The sequence below is a fragment of the Dermacentor silvarum genome, chromosome 1 (genome assembly GCF_013339745.2).
Source record: "Dermacentor silvarum isolate Dsil-2018 chromosome 1, BIME_Dsil_1.4, whole genome shotgun sequence".
Taxonomy (NCBI): domain Eukaryota; kingdom Metazoa; phylum Arthropoda; class Arachnida; order Ixodida; family Ixodidae; genus Dermacentor; species Dermacentor silvarum.
In genome coordinates, this window is record NC_051154.1 from 301,628,908 (window position 1) to 301,645,375 (window position 16,468).

Below are 16,468 nucleotides of genomic sequence, written 5' to 3' on the forward strand. Positions count from 1 at the left end.
ATAACCAGCGGAGCTGTAAACCTTGTGGTAAGAAAACTTGTGGTAAAAACTTTATTGCATCACTTCATTGTCACTTAGTAATGACGGTCATAATGGCTTTGTGGTCGCTGTGATATACCCTGATCGGTATACTCACAACTGCAAACACAATCCTTGATAATCTCAAATCGATGCACGTACGCCGCTGAATGGTCGGTTGGACCGGATCGGCGTGGCATCGCAAGCGAAATGTCTCGAACACGCAACGCGTAAATTCCCTTTTCGGTGCCGACATGTACATCCACATTGACACCGACAACGACCAGATGGGTAGCGTCATCGCAACTAACCTATGCAGTAGCCATGAACTTTTCGACGTCGCATTTCGACAGCGAAGAGACTTTTTGCGGCTCTTCGCCGCATTCTCCCATTCGCGACACGCGTCGTCCTTCTGGCCTGCCGCTTACGGTCGGCCTCTCGGGCACGATTTTCGGTGGTGCACTGTTCGCTGCAGTTTGATGAGTGCTTGCAGCCTCTACCTTAGGGGGTATGATCCATTGCATATTTTGCTTGCTTACGGGGGTATAAGCCATTGATGATGACACTTTTAGACGTGCGGTTCCGTATGTTGTATGTGTGATTCCGAAGAATGTAAGCACTGTTCGCTTCACTTTGCTGAGTGTTTGCAGCCTCAGTCTCACGGGGCTAGCCATTGCATTTTTGCTTGCTTAGGGGGGTATGAGTGCTTACAGGTGTATGAGCCATTGATGATGATAGTTTTTGTTTGCGGACACGAAAAATCAAGGGTACCCTAGCTGATACAGCTCCGCTGTAAAACAGCCTCTACACTAGGCTTGGTGGAATTCAGTAACGTCTGTCGTGCTTTCAGAATCTAAATACGGATATTCTGCACTGATAGAACGAGGCTAAAAACTGCATAGTTACCTGGTCAGTGTGTCTTGGTATAAAAACATGAGAGTTCTGTTTGTGAGTCGAGGTGCACCTTCTTTTTATAGTTAGCTGATACCTGTGATAAGGTCGTCTGCCTCCGATTACGGGCGCTTGTTCGTGCTCGCCGTACGCAGTGTTTGAGTACGTAGGGTCGGGCTTGGGAACGCAGCAGACACCTGCCACCCATTGAAATCCTCAAACCCGGTGAAACGAGAAGAGTGATAGCAACCAGTCAGATCAAGTTGAGTTTCTTCCAACAGGGTTCCAAAATTTAGCGAGGGTTTACTATTGGCAAAGTCAGTTGTATTCGCGCAAATGCATGACTTGGAAACGAATTGAACCGTTTGTAATGGAATTTAGCTGTGTGTACAGTGTCGGCAAGCAAACTAGCGGCTTTGTGCCCGGTCGAACGCTCCAAAGCTGGAACGAGCGCTGTTTGCAGTTGCTTCTAAATTTCTTGGGACCAAGGAATTAACTCACCGCGTTGAATGAGAAAATCTTCGGCCTGTACCGCTAAACTGAAGCTTGCTATGCAAACGATATGTCGCATCGTGGCATAACACGTGTCATGATCAACTTCAGACCTTCCGAGGTAATTATCATTCCTGCTATCGTGCCTGCAGACAAAAGTACATTAGCGAGAATATGTAAAGCGTTAGCAACACTTATGGTGCGGCAGAAAACTATAAGCGATCAAAGCCAAATGAAGCTTAAACGTACTACATCACTATGGAGGAAGAGGAGGAAAGAGAAAAGCAGAAGGCAGGGAGGTTAACCAGAATAACGTCCGGTTGGCTACCCTACACCGGGAAAATTGGAAAGGGGAACCGAAAGATGACAGGGCGAGTGAGGAGGGAAGGAAAGAAGGAAATTAGCGGTTAGTTCGCTGACCCGTGTGGTCTAATAGTAATTGCACGAATAGTCACAGACGGTCACGCAAGCCCGTCCGACTCGATAACATGCATGAAAAAAAATGGGCGGCTAAAGTGCGCATATATATATATTGTGAGACGTCGGCCGATGCGATGCCTTTATTTCCGAGCAGCCGCCCCAGTCAGAGACGAAGCACCGCACGAGACAAAAGATGATGATGAGTCGTATGTACAAATGACGACGACGATATGCACAAATAGCGCTCACACAAGATGATGAATCATATTTACAGATGACGACGACGATATGCACAAAATGCGCTCACAATATATATATATGTATGTATATATATATATATATATATATATATATATATATATATATATGAACCTCACTAGCATGGACACAGAGTGGAGGAAGCGGTAAAGAAAGTTGACAACCAAGTTTAGGGTTATTGATATAATACATTATTAAATCAATATTAAATGATCCGGTATGTTTTTGTTTTCAGGCAGCCAGCTCACGCCTCAATAGCAAGGCACTGCCCTTTGTGCCATCGCACAGATTTTTCCTCGTGACTTCTTTCTTGCCGTATTATTAACTCTTCACGGTCTCTTTGTTTCCATTCTTTGCATCCAGTTTAGTCTTTGTTTCTCTCACTTTCTTTTTGATGACTCCGGGCTTCCAATTTTTCTCAATATACCGCACCCTCGTTCTCCTCCTTCAGCACAAAGAAAATGTCACCAAACTCTACACAAAATGTCCAGTTCCATGTCGCTCAACAACTTTGCGCTAGAATGGGATGAGCAAGGATACTGTTGTTTTCGATCAGTAAGAATGCTATTCGTTGCACGGGTAGGAGGCCGGTCGAGATTTGTGCCACATTCTTCAGACACGCTGCTTGGTGATTTGGCTTTCGTTGTTAAAGATGTCTTTAGAAGTGCCCCATTTGTGTCTGGCTGCTTCCGCTTCCTTGTCGGTGGCTCAGAAAGATCACTAGGTGAGTTGGAAAATGAATAGCTTCTGGACGCATCCTTCCACGAGGCTCCACTTTCTCCTGCTGATTTCCACCTTCTCTCCATCCATGGTTGGGATGTCACCCATGGTGAAAATCGGCGTCACAAACGTGTTATTTATGCGGCAGTTTCCTGTCGAGAGGAGGAATCGCGCGATCCTACACCGCATGGAGATGCAGGTCGCGCCGATACCCCATAAAATGGCATGGTATTTTGCACCCGCTGTACCCCTAGTGCACTTAGTCACACAACTCATTGTCATGATAAACGCATGCACGTCAGTAACGCACTCGCGAACTGTAGTGAGGCAACATTTTGCACAGACTGCCGAAACCACATGTATCCCCTAAATCCCCTCCATACACGTTTCCGCACGGTGGCGCGTGGATAAAAGGGCTTTAGTAGCAACACTTCACTCTGATCCGCGACTCCAACTGACAAGCGAGTGGAGCCTGCTGCGACGGCAGCGCCACAACCGTCGCTGACTGTGGCACCCCAACTCAATAACACACAGTTTGCCAACTCACATTGGTTCTACAAACGTTGGCTGCTACAGCGCGTCGCGGCGAGGCATGGAAGATAGTACTTCCTCACTACAGAAGCAGATGACAAGTTATAAATAAAGCAGTACATACGTGGCCGTTATTCTGGAAGAAAACTTGGTCTCAGTTGCTGTTTTGTTGGATTTGCCAGTGTACAGCCGACAGCGCGCGCTTGCAAAAGTGAGGCGTGGGGCGGCAAATGGCATAGCCCCCCCCCCCCCCAAGCACACACACACACTATTGAATGTGGTGGGGGGCACGTGCCACCCTTGATCACCCCGACCTCCCCCCCCCCCCCCGATTTACGCTGATATGTCTAATATTTTAGTATCCTCTGTCCAAGTTTCTCAGGACGTTCAACTGTATATCCATGCCGATGACATTGCCTTTTTTTCTCCGTATCACGGGACATCAATATCTTGTACCAGACGTTACAATCATATTAGTCTGGTCTCGAGTCCTGGCTGTTGTCTTAACGTTAGTAATGCTCGTTACTTGTCTTTCCATTGTTGTCACGGAGCGGCATAGTTTCGAGTCATCGACACGCCGATTAACGGGCGCCAAAAACGTCGTAGTCTCACGGTGCGGCATAGTTTCGAGATAGCGACACGCCGATTAACGGGCGCCAAAAACGTCGTGGTCTCCCGGTACGGCATAGTTTCGAGACAGCGACACGCCGCTTAACGGGCGCCGTATGGCTAGCGGCCGCTGTTGATTCTGTGCTTGTCAACGGACCCAAGTGTGTGCATGTGTCTCTTTGTGGTGCAGTGTGGGGGCGCGACCTCTGACAGCGGGGGGGGGGGGGGGGGGGGGATCATTCGTTCTCTCGCCCCTGGTTAAAAGAGGTGCGGCCAAGACTTTTAGAAGGAGTCATGAGATAATTAGGTGAACTCTCACCCATATCTGCCCATCCCCGACCTATAGGGAACTAGGGAAAGGAGAGCCTATTTAAGCGCAGGTTTTAGTCCTGCTAATCTGTCTAGAAGCTGAACCTGTAATCAGCTGAGAAGCAGTCGGGGGCCTAGTGCCGTCCAGTGTCGCCTGGGCCGCCTAGCCACGTCGGAACTGCGCGTAACTAGTTGACGTACGAGACGACAAACCAACGTCTGCAACGAAGCTCATGGTAGTTCGCCTCAAGTTAGCTGAACCTGCTTGAGAGAAGTCGTCAGATCTAGACACACCCAGCAATCGCATCCACCTTAATAAGATCGGCTTGCCGGCATTCTTCGGGAAGCTCTGCGAGGTGACTTCACGGTTTATGCACTTGCTGCTGCTGCCCGGCCACGCGTATGACATCGTTGGTTTCCTTTTGAACTTTGTTTCAGCGAACTATACTGTTAAGTGTATTCTTGTATATTTGATCCACGCCCTGTTTCATTTCAATATCCACTGATAATTGCTCGTCATATTTCTTTGTCGTCATCATTGAGCATTAAGTCATCATTGAGTTCGGGTGTGTTAGTTTTCTTGTGTTTTTTTAATATTTTATTTTATTAATTTGTGTATCGTTGTCAGTCGATAAATATTATGTTTTTTTGTTTACTGCTGACTCTGACCTCTTTCACTCTGTTCGCTCGAGTACGGAACGACCAACCGGTTTGTATACCCCGTCGATCGACTTCGCGCCGACAGTGAACGCGTGACAGTCGTGACAATTGCTCAATCTATCTTTCTTTCTGTTCATCATCACCATGAGTAGATTCCGCAAAGGACATCACTGAAATATTTTACGATTACCCACGACGGTTTTGTAAACTCGTGGCAAATGCTCGTAAAGGAGAGCATGCAATGGGGTTGTTGCGCCGTTTGAGCAATAGGCGTACAAGTATGGTTAGAGCTGCATTATTGACGATTTAAGCCCGACCCTCATGGAGCGAACTTCCCCGACGATGTTCGCGCGTCAAAAAATGTAGCGAGACGCACCGCCGTGTTTTCGCCTCACCGCCCCTCATGCGACGATCCAGCGGCGAACACCGCCGAGCCGCTATCAATGTGGCCAGCCGTGAAGCAGGAGATTACTGTTTTTTAAATGTAACCCACACTAAGGTTTGGCATGTTGCGACACTTAATAACGTCATAATTTAGCGTTTTATAATTTTTCTTGAGTTATTTCTTCTACATTTTACGCTTGGCTATTCGCAACCTCCAGAAAGCGCAGAGAACAGCTTGGCTCTTCCAACATTGTGCCCATGCGGATACAGTGGGTAGTGTCATTAGACAGTTTTAGTTTAACGTAAGCGTAATAGCGGGGTTAAGGGAAATAGCGTTACCGTTCCGCAAACAAACTTTGCAGAAAGAGAGTTTTAGTAAAGCGTGATAGCGTGGTTTACGTGCGGGACGCTATTTCATTACGCTTTGAATTTCGCATACATAGGGCAAATAAGTAATTCTATGTGTGTGTGCGTCAGGAAAGTGCGAGAGGCAGCGCAATGGAAGCCAGGAGCGCGTTGTATTTTTACTTCCCATGTCCGCCGATCTGCAGCGAAACAGACAAGCAGTACAAGCTATCTACCATAGCATCCGAAAGCTTCTCATCTCACAGGCCATATGCCGTCGTCGCGCCTATCTCCCAACTTTACCGACCGGTGACGCTCGCATCTCAAAGAAAGAAAGACTCTCTCGAGTGAAGCCGACGGGAGCGGACGTGTCGAGTTGAGGTGCCGTTTCAGCGCAGCAGGAGCAGCGTGCCAAAGAGATAAGTGTTCTTATTTTATAGTTCCTCTTTGTTTTGTTTTTTGTAGGAGGGTTAGCCTAGCCAAGCAATCTTTATAACTTATTTTCATGATTTTTCACTTTCTTGGTCTTCGAGCTTAGGTAAAAGTAGGCAACAAATTGTTTTTTTTTTTTTTTTGGTCACATCCACGCGTTGATAGTACGAGTTGATGGTTGGTACTCGGGGAAACCCACGCGTGCGTTGTTCTGTGTGCGAGCGTTCTTACGCGTTGGAAGAAACGCGGTTTAAGTCAGCACGCGAAGCGAATGGTGCAGATTTTATCTGTAGGATGTGTGTGCTAGGGTCGTGGCTAGACCGTCTCGAGCAGGAGAAGGATAAGCTAGCTCAGCGGGTTAGAAAGCTTGAAAAGGAACTTAAAAGTGAGCAGAAACAGAGGGAGGAGGTAGAAGAAAAGCTAGTTAACGTAGAGATGCAGCTGAGGGCCACCATTCAGCAAAGCAATGGTGAACCCATCGAGGCGAGCACCGTGAAAGGAGCTGGCTCCGATGCGAGTGCAGAGACAGCCGAACCCGCCACGCCGGGGGGCAGTGGCGGAACCGTCAGTGATAGACACGAGGGGGATACCACTGACGCAGCCACGGAAGAGAACAAAGCCAAGGGCAAGGATAACACAGGAGGAGAGGGCATTGTGACCTCGGGGGCAGTCTTCGGCGGTGAGGGGGAAGAAAAGCGTCGAGTAGTCTTTGTTGGGGATTCCAACATGCGTAAAGTAGAACCGGCGATAGCAGAGAGGGTAGGGCAGACGAACGAGTCCAGGTTAGCGCGCTTCCGGGAAGGCCGATTAGAGAGGTGATAGCGAAGGCCAAGGAACGCATGTGGTGATGATGATGATGATGATTTATTGGCATCCCCTTTGAAACGGGGTGGCGACAAATAGTCACCTAGCCTGCTTGATTTAATCAGGTATACTATACATGTTCTTTATACATCATTTTTGTATACCTCTCATTATTTTTCTTTTTCAAAAATTTACCTTGTACCGCTGCCTATGATTTTACGAGATCAGGTCGTATCCATCTTTTCCCTGCTTTTTTTCCACCAGTACTCTAATCGTCTCTTGCTGATCTCTACGGCTGATCTGTTTCTGTTTCCTTCCACTTTAAACCCAAGCGCTTCAGGTAGTTGCACGTTACCTACGGTTCTCGCTGGGTGGATCCCGTCGCATTCCATTAGAATGTGCTGAGTGGTCTCTGGATCTTTATTGCAGCATACACATGTCTCATCTAGTTCCGAATATTTGTTCCGATATGTTTTCGTCCTTAGGCAACCGGCTCGAGCCTCAAATAGCAAGGCACTGCCCTTTGTGTTATCGTACAGATTTTCCCTTCTAATTTCTTTCTTCTCATTCTTGTAAATCTCCATTGTCCTTTTCGTTTCCATTCTTTGCGTCCAATTCACGGTCTCTATTTCTCTCACTTTCTTTCTGATGACCCCTGGTTGTCTATTTACAGCTTCGATTATCCTGTACTTGGTTGCCAACTTCCTTGACCTCTTCCTCCATTCTGTGTCCACGCTTTTCATGTAGAGATACTTGTGCACTTTAGCCGCCCATTCATTTTCATCCATGTTCCTGAGCCTTTCGTCAAAACTAATTTTGCTTTGTGCTTCTCTGACTTCAAAAGAGGCCCAACCCATGTCACCCTGCACTGCCTCATTTGTCGTATTACCGTGTGCTCCCAAAGCCAACCGGCCTACTGATCTTTGGTTAACTTCCAAACTCGCCAATATATCCGATTTTAAGCATATAATGGCATTTGCGAATGTTAGAGCTGGCACCATTACTCCTTTCCAGATTCCACGCACCACCTCATACTTATTGTGGCCCCACAGTGCTCTGTGTTTCATTATTGCTGCATTCCGCTTCCCTTTTATTTTCAGATTATCTTGGTGGTTGCTTGAGTAATTCTTTCCTTCGTTTATGTGTACGCCGAGGTACTTATATTGCTTTACTATGGGTATTACTTGCTGTTGAATTCACACCACAAAGTTACTCGTGTGTTCATTAAAGATAATAATCCCTGATTTCTCTGTGCTAAACTTAAGGCCTAGATTTGTCGCTGCGTTCCCACAGATATTCGCAAGTATCTGTAAATCTTTTTTATTGTCCGCTAGTAGCACAATGTCGTCTGCGTACATCAGTCCAGGGACCTTCTGTTGCACCATTTGTCCATTACGCATGTAGGATAAATCAAAACATAATTCGCTGTTTTCCAGTCGTCTTTCTATGCCCTTGACGTAAAGCGTGAACAACAATGGTGACAGAGGGCATCCTTGCTTCAATCCTTGGTGAATTCTCACCATTTCATTTCCTTTTCGGCCTTCCCATGCCACTTGTACTTGGTTGTCTCGATATATCTCCCTCAGCAGCTCCACGAAATCGTCATCTATGCCTTCGTATTGAAGAATATCCCCCAACAATTCCCTGTCTACGTTGTCATAAGCTCCTTTAATATCTAGAAATGCTATCCATAAAGGTCTTTTCTGAGCTACTGAAATCTCTATGCACTGAGTTAGTACAAACATATTGTCTTCTAAGCGTCTGCCTGGCCTGAACCCATTCTGAAGTTCCCCCAATACACCGTTTTCCTCCACCCACTTCGACAGTTCTAATTTTATGGCTTGCATTCCCATTCTATATATCACCGACGTTACTGTAACTGGCCTGTACGAGCTCGTCTTATCCTTATCTCCTTTGCCTTTGTAGATGAGATTCATCTTGCTTTCACGCCATCCAACGGGAATATTCTTTGTTCTAATCACTTGCTCTATGGCATTAGTCAGCAGTGCCTTGCTTTTTGGACCGAGGTTTTTGATTAGCTGTATTGGGATTTCATCGGGTCCTGCTGCCGTGTTGTTAGGGACATTTTCTGCTGCCTTTTTCCAATAAAAGCTTTCTATGCTAAATTTTGATCTCTCAGGCCTCTCTGTTGTTGCTGGATTTGTTGTCTGAACTACGCTTTTTCTCGTGCCGAAGTTATGCCTGATAACGTCTGTGATGTACCGCAGCGCATCACCGCCTTCATAGATGTTACCGTCTTCATCCCTTATAGCCGTTTGCGAGTTTATAGTTGGAGCTCCGAGTGCTTTTATATGGTTCCAGAATCTTTTTGGGGCGCCTTTGTTTCTTTTGTGAATGTTATGCACCCAACGTTCACTTGCGCATTTAATTTTCTCTTGCACGAGCTCACTCGCAATCCTTTTCTTTTCTCGGTATGTATTCCATCTAGGGAGCACCTCTTCTTCTTGTAATCCCAACTTTTTGGCTTCTCGATGAACCCTAGATGCCTCTTTACGCTCTTCTATAGACGTTTTCACGAGGGCGCTCCCGACGGTCTGGCGTGGAGAGTATGTGTCAGTGTTGCCTGTTCGGTCTGGACTGTGAGCTTGCCTTGCGCTTGCATTGCGGAGTGGTAGCGTTCCTTCGATGTTTCCGTTTATTTTTGTCACGAATGACTTACGCTCGTAAATAATGGCATATATAGACGTTTTCACGAGGGCGCTCCCGACGGTCTGGCGTGGAGAGTATGTGTCAGTGTTGCCTGTTCGGTCTGGACTGTGAGCTTGCCTTGCGCTTGCATTGCGGAGTGGTAGCTTTCCTTCGATGTTCCCGTTTATTTTTGTCACCAATGACTTACGCTCGTAAATAATGGCATATATACTCATCAAAAGGCTACAGGTCAGCACTGTGCAGGTTATGGGCGCGCAAACAACCAGCGGAAAATAACGATTTTAGGGACTAAGTGTGTCCACAACACAGCACTCCCTGAGACCACTGCCGCGATGTGGTATGTTCACGCTTCGCCGGTTTCCTGCATCACCTGAGGACTTGGCATTTCAGTCTAATGTGAACCAATGCACACATCAGTAAAATAAGGCATTTTGGTAAACTCTTTTCGGCACATTTCCCAACAGGTTGCGAGAATTGTCAGCTCTTCGATGCAATATTTTCTCGTATGTAGTGGCAGAGGCTACATTTATTATTCTTTCAAACCCGACTTCAATCCAGTGCCTAATACGGGGGTCACACGGCGAACTTTTGATCGTGATCGAGCCCGATATGGGTCGAATTTCTTGGTCGCGATTGGATTCTTTGCTCATCTGCGGAAGGGGGCCAATCGCGGTCGAACATTCCGATCCAGATCGGTCTCGATCGCTGTCAAAAGTGGCCGTGTGACACCGGTATAAGACAAATTGGAGCACTCTGCGAGAGAACTAGTCGGTAAATACACTTCGCAACGACCTGGAAAAATCGTGTCCTATGGAAGATGTATGCAGACCCTGTGTCCACCAAAACATTGTCTCTGCGTTCACACGCACCCTACGCGGTCCTGCCCATAAAGGTAATTAACTTCAACAGTGTGGTGCTGCATCGAGCTCACCCATATTTGAGCGTTGTCTATGTGCTTGGGCAGCAAGAGAATGCAAAAACGAACGTGTCAACCTCATCAGTGCGGCCTAGCGCCAGTGTTAGAGTTCGGGAACCGTAATGCGCTAACTGTGCGTGGCGTAGAGATGCGCTAAATGAGCCCGCGCAAGTAAGAACATAAAAAAAACGGTATTCGCATGGGTACGCGGACAATAGCATTATGCTTGCAAGAATAACAGTAACGAAAAAAAATTCGCACAGTCGATCAAGTGAAATACTTACGTGCGTGCAGAGACTGCTTCGCTGACCACTAAGCGCTTTTCACTCACGGTCAGTAGTGGTTTACAGTCATATGCATATGCATTTATTCGACAATTGTTAAGACTCGACATTACTTTATTATAAACATAGCACAGTGAGACGGTGTAAGGGAAACAAGAGAAAGAGCAGAGATGGCCCTAACGCTGCAATATTATTGGCTGATTTCGCTTCAGAGATAACGCACACGAACAACTCTTGCCGTACGCGATATCTTCAATACAAACTTCGCGCACGATCTACGTTAAGGTTCGCCGTGAGCGAAGCTTGTTCCAAATTCAGACATTCGAAAGAAAAGCCATCCCAGGTAAACAAACGTAAAATATGTGTAAACGAATATATCTTTATAACAAGTCCTGTTATAATCCCTATTGGGATTGACAGTATGTATAAATAAAAAATACTAAAAATAAAAATCTAGCACCTGGGCTGTATCAGTCGCGCTGGCATCTGTGATCACTGCCGCGCGTCGGTTCGCTGCAGGTACCGCGCTGCTCGATCGCCACGCTTTATGCTTTGACATTTGGTTATAAGCACCCTGCACCGCACCAGATCCAATAAATTTCGCATGATTGAGCTGTTCAGTTGCGTCGGAAGCGTATGGAGTAACCACCGCATATCTACCAACCACTGACACGCGTCGTCGGGCCGCCGGCGCCTGGTTCTAAGCATTGCCCGACAGCTACGTACGCGCCTGCTTTCGCTAAATGAGGCAACCCTCAATCGCGAAACGTAATGGTGATCAGATTCAATCGACGATACGGTCACATGTACCCAGCAATAACAATGAAATATACCGCTGATTAGCACGCCAGGTCTCGACGAAGCAGACGCGGCTGCCGCCGCTACCGACGAAGAAACACCACATCCACTGGCTGGGCTTGCTGTTGCCATGGCACACTAGACTGAGCGCTCACGCGAGCACGTGAAACATGCAACAAGTCAAGCGGCACAAGACAAGCGAAGCGGAAGAAAACAATCGAAATAATGCGCGGCGAAGATCACACAACCGAAGTGCGGCCGGCCTGCTCTCGCAACGCGCACAGTCCAAAATGGCGGCGACGCTAGACGTCGCTCGTGTCGGCCAATGGCGCTGCTCAAACGTCGGTTTGTGAAAAGGTCTATACTCATCAAAAGACTACAGGCCAGCACTGTGCAGTTTATGGGTGCACAAACAACCAGCGGAAAATAATGATTTTAGGGACTAAGTGTGTCCACAACACAGCACTCCGCAAGACCACTGCCGCGATGTGGTATGTTCACGCTTCGCCGGTTTCCTGCATCACCTGAGGACTTGGCATTTCAGTCTAATGTGAACCAATGCGTTGTCTATGTGCTTGGGCAGCAAGAGAATGCAAAAACGAACGTGTCAACCTCATCAGTGCGGCCTATAGCGCCAGTGCTATAGAGTTCGGGAACCGTAATGCGCTAACTGTGCGTGGCGTAGAAATGCGCTAAATGAGCCCGCGCAAGTAAGAACGTAAAAAAACGGTATTCGCATGGGTACGCGGACAATAGCATCATGCTTGCAAGAATAACAGTAACGAAAAAAAATCGCACAGTCGATGAAGTGAAATACTTACGTGCGTGCAGAGACTGCTTCGCTGACCACTAAGCGCTTTTCACTCACAGTCAGTAGTGATTTACAGTCATATGCATATGTATTTATTCGACAATTGTTAAGACTCGACATTACTTTATCAGGAACATAGCACAGTGAGACGGTGTAAGTGAAACAAGAGAAAGAGCAGACATGGCCCTAACGCTGCAATATTATTCGCTTATTTCACTTCAGAGATAGCGCACACGAACAATTCTTGCCGTACGCGATATCTTCAATAAAAACTTCGCGCACGATCTACGTTAAGGTTCACCGTGAGCGAAGCTTGTTCCAAATTCAGACATTCGAAAGAAAAGCCATCCCAGGTAAACAAACGTAAAATATATGTAAACAAATATATCTTTATAACAAGTCCTGTTATAATCCCTATTGGGATTGACAGTATGTATGAATAAATAAATACTAAAAATAAAAATCTGGCACCTGCGCTGTAGCAGTCGCGCTGGCATCTGTGATCACTGCCGCGCGTCGGTTCGCTGCAGGTACCGCGCTGCTCGATCGCCCCGCTTTATGCTTTGGCATTTGGTTATATGCACCCTGCACCGAACCAGATCCAATAAATTTTGGATGATTGAGCTGTTCAGTTGCGTCGGAAGCGTATGGAGTAACCACCGCATATCTACCAACCACTGACACGCGTCGTCGGGCTGCCGGCGCCTGGTTCTATAAGCATTGCCCGACAGCTACGTACGCGCCTGATTTCGCTAAATGAGGCACCCCTCAATCGCGAAACGTAATGGTGATCAGATTCAATCGACGATACGGTCACATGTGCCCAGCAATAACAATGAAATATACCGCTGATTAGCACGCCAGGTCTCGACGAAGCAGACGCGGCTGCCGCCGCTACCGACGAAGAAACACCACATCCACTGGCTGGGCTTGCTGTTGCCATGGCACACTACACTGAGCGCTCGCGCGAGCACGTGAAACATGTAACAAGTCAAGCGGCACAAGACAAGCGAAGCGGAAGAAAACAATCGAAATAATGCGCGGCGAAGATCACACAACCGAAGTGCGGCCGGCCTGCTCTCGCAAGGCGCACAGTCCAAAATGGCGGCGACGCTAGACGTCGCTCGTGTCGGCCAATGGCGCTGCTCAAACGTCGGTTTGTGAAAAGGTCTATAGCTTGTTTAATTTCCTTGTTCCACCACTTACGTGGTTTCCTCTTTCCAATCTGTCACAAAAGAGCGCGTAATCCAAGCGCGCGCCGAGTGTCGCGCAAGCCAGCGAAAGAACACGCCGGCGCCGCGGCAACTTCAACAGAGGAGGAGAGCGCATACGCCTCAAGCACTCTTTATTCTTACACCGTGGCCTCAAGCAACAACGCTAACAACGGCGCCGAAACGTCTGGAAGAGACTCGACGAGCGACGTTAACCGAAGAGAGAGAGAGAGGACACGCGCGCGCCGAGACACCTTCTCACCCGGCGAGTCGAGAGAGAGATAACTAGAGCGTGTACGCGCGCGCCAACAGCAACGCCTGTGGAAGCTATATAACCGCCGTGCGAGAATCGTTTGGAGGAATCCAGGAATTCAGGAGTTCAGTCCGCACCGGTGAAGTGATGTAACGTGAAGACAGAGCGGCTGCGGAAGAAGGGGATTCCCCGGCAAGCTAGTCGACGGTTTCTTCGAGCGTCTGCATTTCCGGAAGAAGTTCCTTCTTCGAGATTTCCCCCAAGTTACGCCGAGATCGTCTGACTCCAAGACCAACCAGCATGGTGAATACGATTGGACACTTAGTGTTCCTATTTATTTTGTACTTTACGTGTTGGACTCTTAGTGCTTGTCGTGATTTATTTTTCTTGTGTTTAATACCCATCTGATTTGTATTGTGTTGTGTCTAGCCTAAGTGTGCAAGTGTGTGTGTAACTGCCTTGTGTGAAGAATATATTTTGTTGTGTTTTGACAACTCTGGGCTCTGACTCGGTCTTTGGACAGCAACCGGCGTTCGCTGGCGCACCAGAGGGCCCATTCTTAATTGTCCTTGCTTTCGTGGGATTATTTTCGGAGGCTGATAATTCGGCTTTGGAATTTAGTCCGGCGTCTGCGCCTCGTTCACCGGGGTCTGTGACACAATCCAACAATTGTTTTGCCGTGTCCGCCTTATTTCATGCTGCATAACCTCCACCAGTTCCTTATATTCCCAGACTGCTGTAGGAAAAGCCTCAATTTTCTTCTCTATGTTGTTCGCGATCTCTGTTATTTGCTCGTCATTTATTTTTAAAAACTCTGATGCTATTGGTTCATGTTCTGCGCTGGTATCTCGCCCAAACTTTAATGCTAAACGTCTATGATCGCTTTCCAGGCTATTTTTTTCCATTTTCGTCTATTATCATTTGGTCTAGTTGTTCGTAGACCATTTCTGAGACTAAGGCGTAGTCGATACATGACTGCCTGTTTCCGCATTGCCACGTTACCTGTCCATGACACTTATTCTCCCTGTTAACTACTATAAGGTTCTGTTCATCACACAAATCCAGCACTAGAGAGCCGTTGTAATCAGTATATCCGTCTAAATCGTCCATGTGCGCGTTCATATCTCCCACTAATATCACTTGGCCCGAGTTACTGAACTCATTAATATCGCTTCTAATGCAATCGACCAATTCCTTATTTTTTGCTCTGCTGTCACTACCTGTCCATAGGTAAGCTACTCCCAGCCACGTCTTTTTACCTTGCCATGTACCACTAATCCATAAATGCTCTTTACATGTCTCGTTTACCCTTCGCCACTTCAGACCTCGCCTAATTAGTACGCCTCCGCCTTTCCTTGACCCGGTCATTCTGTTGCACCCTTCCCATACAAAGTAGTCAATAACAGGCGGCTGCTCCAAATCTCGTAGATGCGTTTCGGTCAAGGCGTACACGCTAATCGCTTCATCATTCAGTTGCGTTTGAATTTCCAGCCATTTTTCCTGCTTGCGACCACCCTGCATGTTAATGTAGCAAATTTTACCTTCTCTATTCTTATCCTTTCTGCGTCTTTTCCTGACTCCTGGTCGCCTAATCCTGCCCTTTACTGGTGTTTCGCTATGTTCAATACTCAATCCTGCTTCCTGATTGCCTGGGGCCCCCCTAAATAAGCTACAGCTCGTGCCGCGAATCGACGTCCGACCGGTGTTGCTACACTTTCACTAAAATGTATCCCGTCAAGCACAAAAGCGCCTTCGCGGCCTGTTCGGTGCACTTCTCGGTTGATGTCAATGACCGTAAAATTCATTGCTTTAGCTAGAGTCCAAATTTCCCTGTTTACTGCAAGCACTGCCCTTTCAATTTTATAACCCTGCCTTTCAACCTCTGGCACCGTGCACACCGCGATTTGTACTTCCTTTGAAACATTCCGCAGGTCGGTGACCCCTTTGGCTATTTGCTTTGTGATCCCTGCTCCTCGTCCGTTCAGTACGTCAATCACTCCGCCCATTATCACCACTAGGTGTCTCTTTTCCATTGTGTCCCACAAAGGGCAGTGCCTTGCTATTTGAGGCTCGAGCCGGTTGCCTAAGGACGAAAACATATCGGAACAAATATTCGGAACTAGATGAGACATGTGTATGCTGTCATAAAGATCCAGAGACCACTCAGCACATCCTAATGGAATGCGACGGGATCCACCCAGCGAAAACCGTAGGTAACGTGCAACTCCCAGAAGCGCTTGGGTTTAAAGTGGAAGGAAACATAAACAGATCAGCCGTAGAGATCAGCAAGAGACGATTAGAGTACTGGTGGGAAAAAAGCAGGGAAAAGATGGGTACGACCTGATTCTTAAAATCATAGGCAGTGGTACAAGGTAAATTTTTGAAAAATAAAAATAATGAGAGGTATACAAAAATGATGTATAAAGAACATGTATAATATACCTGATTAAATCAAGCAGGCTAGGTGACTATTTGTCGCCGCCCCGTTTCAAAGGGGATGCCAATAAATCATCATCATCATCATCACCACATGCGTTCCTTGGCCTTCGCTATCACCTCTCTAATCGGCCTTCCCGGAAGCGCGCTAACCTGGACTCGTTCGTCTGCCCTACCCTCTCTGCTATCGCCGGTTCTACTTTACGCGTGTTGGAA